At 40.5% G+C, this 5,859-nt stretch overlaps 1 long non-coding RNA gene across 1 annotated transcript; it reads left to right on the top strand.

Annotated features, from left to right (window-relative positions):
* The first annotated feature begins 570 nt into the window (after nucleotides 1-570).
* LOC112231075 lies at nucleotides 571-3,874 on the top strand. Its single transcript, XR_002950412.2, has 3 exons — nucleotides 571-1,097; nucleotides 1,514-2,814; nucleotides 2,931-3,874. It is a non-coding gene; the product is annotated as an uncharacterized LOC112231075 (long non-coding RNA).
* The last annotated feature ends 1,985 nt before the right edge of the window (nucleotides 3,875-5,859 follow it).

The following is a 5,859-nucleotide window of genomic DNA, read 5'->3' as shown; positions in this document are numbered from 1 at the left end:
GAACTTTCTTGAACATATGTAGGTAATGTAACTGTTTGTTGCATTCGATATGCTTTGTGGACTTCACCAGACGGAGGTTGCTCTCTGGTTTTGTGATGTGAAATGGAAAGTAAGTACTTCAATCTGTTGCATTTGACAAAAGCAATTAGGAAAGAAATTGGGGTGATTAAGGGTGCCAAACCACTGGGCTATGGGAAGGCCCTGATCATTGCAAATAGTCAAATTCAGTAGGAGAAAGATTTGAAATTGAACTCACTAAATGGGGGTGAGGTGAAAATGTCACATTCCTGGTGCTATGTCTAAACTGAGGGAAATAATTGGTGGGATGCCATTGGAAATTACCATGGAAGAAACGTACCACTTTAAGGCTTCCCTGAAAGGAGGAAAAGTTATTGATGTGAAAAGGATGAAAAGCAAAAAAGTGGCAGTCGAGTGGACACTACAACTGTACTGTTACAATTGGAAGGGAACCTGCCGAATAGGGTGTAGCCAGGATCACTCAGTTGGAGAGTATGTGACGCCTCCACTTTGGTGCTTAACATTCCAACGGATGGGGCATCTTGCTAATGTGTGCAAAGGTAAAATGAGCTGTGCAACGTGCGGTGGGGATCACGAGTATGGGAAATGATCAGAGATGGAAACTCGAGTCGCGATTAAGAAAATAAAATGACTTGCGACTTGATTTAGACTTGTGATCAATTGACTTGTGACTTGACTTGGACTCTAGATGAAAGACTTGTGAACAATGCAAGTCAGTACTGGGATAAGTTTTAGTTGTGCATTCTGTCAGATAACATGGAATAGGCGGCGTTGTAACACGGAGAAAGTAGTTTAATACAGAGGGCTGAAAAGCGTTCTAGAACATTTGCGTCATTTGTACGTGACTGTAGTACTACAGCTGAACAATCGTAATCAGGAACGATGTCATCAGGTGGTGAAGCTTTTGTTATTACATTTGGTTACAAGAACCTGCAGTATAATGCCAGTGGCAAAAAAATGAAATGCTGTTTGCAAAACTTGTGGAATTAACATTAAAGATGCTGGCGCAACTACAGTACATCTAACTTCATCCGACATGTGAAAACTCACCGTGAAAGGTCAGTTAGGCTAGCTATCTAACAATGTTACAATGTGATTAGGCTAATAATAGCCTGTTTAGCAGATGCCAACTTGATATAGCTAGCTTTATTGTGTATCATCTTTTAGCTAACTGGAAATGTATTACTGCCAAATATTTCTTAAAAGGTTAAGAGGTGGGTTGTCAGATAGCTAGACCTACTTGTTAGCAGAGATTATTAAATTACATCTCGGCGATCTGCATATCACTCAGATTTAATATACTTTCTGCTGTAGCCTGTTCCTAGGAAGTAACTTAGTATAAAACCAGAGTTCAAAGCATGCAACTTCTTGGACATTTCTGCTGAAAAATCCCATAGACCATAAATATTTGTTTGTGTCCTTGTACTTCCATCTCAAGTCAGCAACAACTATCCATCATGTTGTTCATCTGCAGGTTCACTGAATTCTGCAAAGCAAAGGTGACCAGCACAGGGACAGAAGGACAGAGCAGCGTGTATAGCCAGGGGCCACCCCAGGCAGAAGGCTATAACAGAGGCTATACTGCAAGACCTGATAATTTCCTGCAACCTGCCTATGTCCTTAGTGGACAACCCTCACTTTAGGCATTTCATGTCAGTGGTAGGTGACAAATATTGACCAGTAAGTAGGCCCACGTTGACCAGGTGCCTGCATGACTTAACACTGAACAAAAAGGCTACAATCAAAAGTGCCCTAGAACAGACAGAATCAGTGTCTGTCACTGTAGATATATGGACTGACAGGACCATGAGGGGCTTCATGGGAGTAATGGCCCATTACATGGCCATGGAAGAGGGGAAAAAAACACCCATACTGGAGTAAGTTCTGTTGAGCTGTGATAGATTCACATGGTCACTTACTGGGGAAAGAACATTTGACATTTAATATGTGATAACTCTGAAAATATGAAAAAGGCCTTCATAGTTTGTTTCCCCAAAGCAATCAATGATGATGATGTGGATAAACCCCAGCATATGGGAGGAATTTGGTGAAGAGTACAATGTTGATGTAGAAGCTATCCAAACCAACTGCAGGTAACAGCACTTACAGTGCTTTGCCCATTCATTACAACTGGTGATTAGAGATGGACTAAAGGAAACAAAAATCATAAACAGTGTGATGTTTAAGGTAAATAAACTTTGCAGCTTACTACACACTACCTGTTCTCTGACGGAAGCATTTGAAGCCGAGTTCGGAGCCAATCGTAGTATCCCTGCTGCTGTGTCTACCAGATGGAATTCCATCCTCCGGCTTGTTAAAGCAGCCACCAATCTGAATCAACAAAGCCTCAATACGCTACTTGAGGCCCAAGGACACAAGGAACTCTGCTTATCACAAAGGGAATGGAGTCAGCTATTGGAGCTAGTGGACATTTTGGACCCTTTTGTCCAGGCCACCGACCTTACTCAGGGGGTTCTCTCAGTGCTGCCCTTCCTTGTGTACTGTCAACTATCATCTGCAAAGTATACTGTGCACAAGTCATCACCTACTCAGTCTAGTAAAAGCACTGCAGCAGTCACTCAAATGCCAATTCCAGGGGGTGTTTGTGAATGTCAGAATGGAGCACTTGGATGAACAGGCAACAAAACTTACTTTGGTGACAATGTATACATAATGGCTGCACTGCACTGGACCCATCTTTCTGCCTGTTCTGGCTTGATCATGATGTCCTCATACCACATGAAGATCAAGCTGAATTGAAAGAGAGTCTGATTAGTAAGTACAATGCATTGCAACATGCAGCGTTTTCTATTTCACTTGCATTCAAATGATTTATTTTCATGTATAATGTATACTGTTATATTTTTGATCATTTTATGATTTTTTTTCAGACCTAACCAGACGGCTGAGGCATGGAAAGTCACCATTATGGAGAGCAGTAGTGGAGAAGAGGAACAACCACCTGCCAAAACCTCGACTGTTCTCTGGCCTCCTCAACAAGATCAGCATGAAGAAAGGAGACAAAGTCACCTGTCAAAGCAGAGATTATTAGCTACATTGAAGTATCTTCTGATGAAAAGTAAGTTGATTGCTTGGATTTTTGGAGAATCCATGCAAAAGACTTTCCAAAACTCAAACAGGTAGCAATGACAGTGTTGGCTGTGCCTGCCACCAGTGCCCCAGTGGAGAGTGTTTAGTCATGGAGGCCTCATCATGCGCCCTCATCGTGCCAGGCTCACTGCAAGAACGCTGACAAACTTGATCTTTCTGAAATGTAACCTGTCTGCAACATAAATATTCTCTCTCTTAGGGCACAGGATGTAATTTGCTACTTGTTACAGGAAATTGTATTTATGTTAAGTGTCCAGGTTAGTAAGTATATTTTAGGGATAAAGGTCATTATGTTTGATATATAGGACACTTTAGTAGTGCAGTTATTGAACAGTTGTCAGTCATTTTGGTTTACATTCATGCTTGTCATTTATCTTCCCTCACCTACAGATTCTGTTTGTGTGACACAAAATACCATGCACTTTAAAATGTTATGTTTGCTTTTTTAAATATTCGGTACAATTACTTTTATTAAATGTAAACTGTCTACATTTTAAAAGGAAATGTATTTGGATTGAAATAGTGCCTGATGTGTTTTCTTTCATAAAAGTATGGACTAATGAACAGGGGAGTCTCTTCAAATAATTTACAAGGTTTATAGACCTGCAGTAACCCACAGCAGGTAGAAAGCCATTGCAAAAATGGACTTGAGACTTGACTTGAACTCTACCTCAAAGACCTGTGAACATCTCTGGAAATAATGGCCTGATGCTGATGTTAAATGTTGTAACCAACGTTCCCTCTATAAACTGCGTGCGTGCGAAGGCCGCGTACTTCATCGAAGACTGTTGTGCAGAATATGTGCCATGCTGCGCAGACACGAGACTGAATTTCACTGAGTTCGCCCCTTCAGTTTGCACTATATAGATCAACGTTTTTTTCTATGATCGAATCCAAATTATATCAGCCCCTTTTCAATACAACAAACCAAAACAAATCTACCTTTGCAAGACTGAGTCTGATTTTGTTGAAGGCAGAGCTGGAGCGCATCGGAGTAGAATTCTATTGACATGGGTAGCCCAAGAGCGGTCTTTCAATCATCAGCGAGTGAATGCGCCTTTCAGTTCAGATCAGAGCCGCGTGTGTGCACATGTGTTTATATTCTTTGCTAGTTTGCGATTTGTTAGCCCAGTTATAGATAAGTATAGGTCAGCAATGAGGAGTGTAGGCTACATTTCAAGCTGTCTTTGAAAAGCCAGTAAGGTAAAAAGCTTATGTCTTAATTAAGGGGCAGTGTTGTATTTTATGACAGGCTTGAATATTGCCAATAGGCAGAACATGGTCTAATTCTCTGTATGGTAACAATAATTAATATTATTTTGTGGTTTCTTGCATCATACAACATAATACCATTTACAGTCAGCTATTTGGCCCATGGTGTTACAGACCAAGGAGAAAATAATGAATTTTATGTAGGCCTACATTGAACACCAAATATAGGCTACTGTAGGCTATATCATAGAAATCAAAAGCTATTTCCATGTGAACATGTTATGGGATTTGTTCCATTGGTTTTGTTGCTAGGCCTACATTGTGAACAAATAGCCACAATAACCTATTGGCTACTGTCTAAAACGGTAAGGGTAGGTACAGCCCCAGTCTTCACTTTAAACACGCGCCGGAAGTTGCACAAAATTCTCACAATTTTCAAGTGTCCACTCACAAGACCTAAAATTTGCTCAGTGCCCCCCAAAATTTGAGGGAACATTGGTTGAAGCTGTGAATGAGATGCAGCATATGGAGGATGTGAATAGAAAGCCATGTAAGCGCAGAGGTACAAAATTACAAATAATGTATCCTATGCTGAGGCTGTTAGGAAAGTGAATAACAAACCTAGTGTTCAAAATGCTTCAGATACAACATAGCGGCAGATAGTGGTTTCTCCGGAGGAGGCCAGTGGAACCTCAGCCGATTGTTATTGTGATATGCTAGCATAAATGCTTAATTGTAAAGAAAACCATGGTAGTAGATGCCATGTAGACTTGGCCTTCATGTGTAGGGCAATCAATGTGACTGCTCCACATGAGCAGGACTACATAAATAAAATAATTAGTGGAGGCAGCCAAAGACATTTTGGGGATTTCTGAAGTTACGGTAGAAATAAAATATATAAATAATACATCGGATTCTGAATCGAAATTCAAAGGATGACCAGGATAATAAGTAGCCTACTATTAGGCTGTTCGTTGTACAATGGAACGCTAGGAGTTTGATAGCCAATGGACCAGATTTTTTAAAATACACTATTTAGATGTTTTACCAGACATGACGCGTATACAAGAAACATGGTTTAAACCTCAATTGGATTATATTATACCTGAGATTATCTCTGTAAAAAGTGATAGAATTGAGTGCTCGGGTGGTGGGTGTGATACATTTTTATCGAAGAAGGTGTAGCACATAGAGCAATAACTGGTTTCAAATAACACGAATGTGTGGCGGTGGAGATTTGTAGAGAATGGGGTAACATCACGTTGTTTAAGTACTATAATCCTTGTAAACCCATTTCTCTATCTGAATTAGACATATTAGACAGTTTAGGCGATAAGGAGACATGGCATGGCGATCACAATGCGCATAACAGCTTGTGGGGCAGCAATATCACAGATGTCAATGGTTTAGTGGTTGACGATTTTATGGAGCGGAAGGGACTAGTTTGTAAAAATGATGTTTAGATCTTACATTGGTGTCCTTCTCCATTGCTGGTAC

Source organism: Oncorhynchus tshawytscha, linkage group LG33, assembly GCF_018296145.1.
Source record: "Oncorhynchus tshawytscha isolate Ot180627B linkage group LG33, Otsh_v2.0, whole genome shotgun sequence".
Lineage (NCBI taxonomy): Eukaryota > Metazoa > Chordata > Actinopteri > Salmoniformes > Salmonidae > Oncorhynchus > Oncorhynchus tshawytscha.
This window is presented reverse-complemented; position numbering and strand designations above follow the sequence as displayed.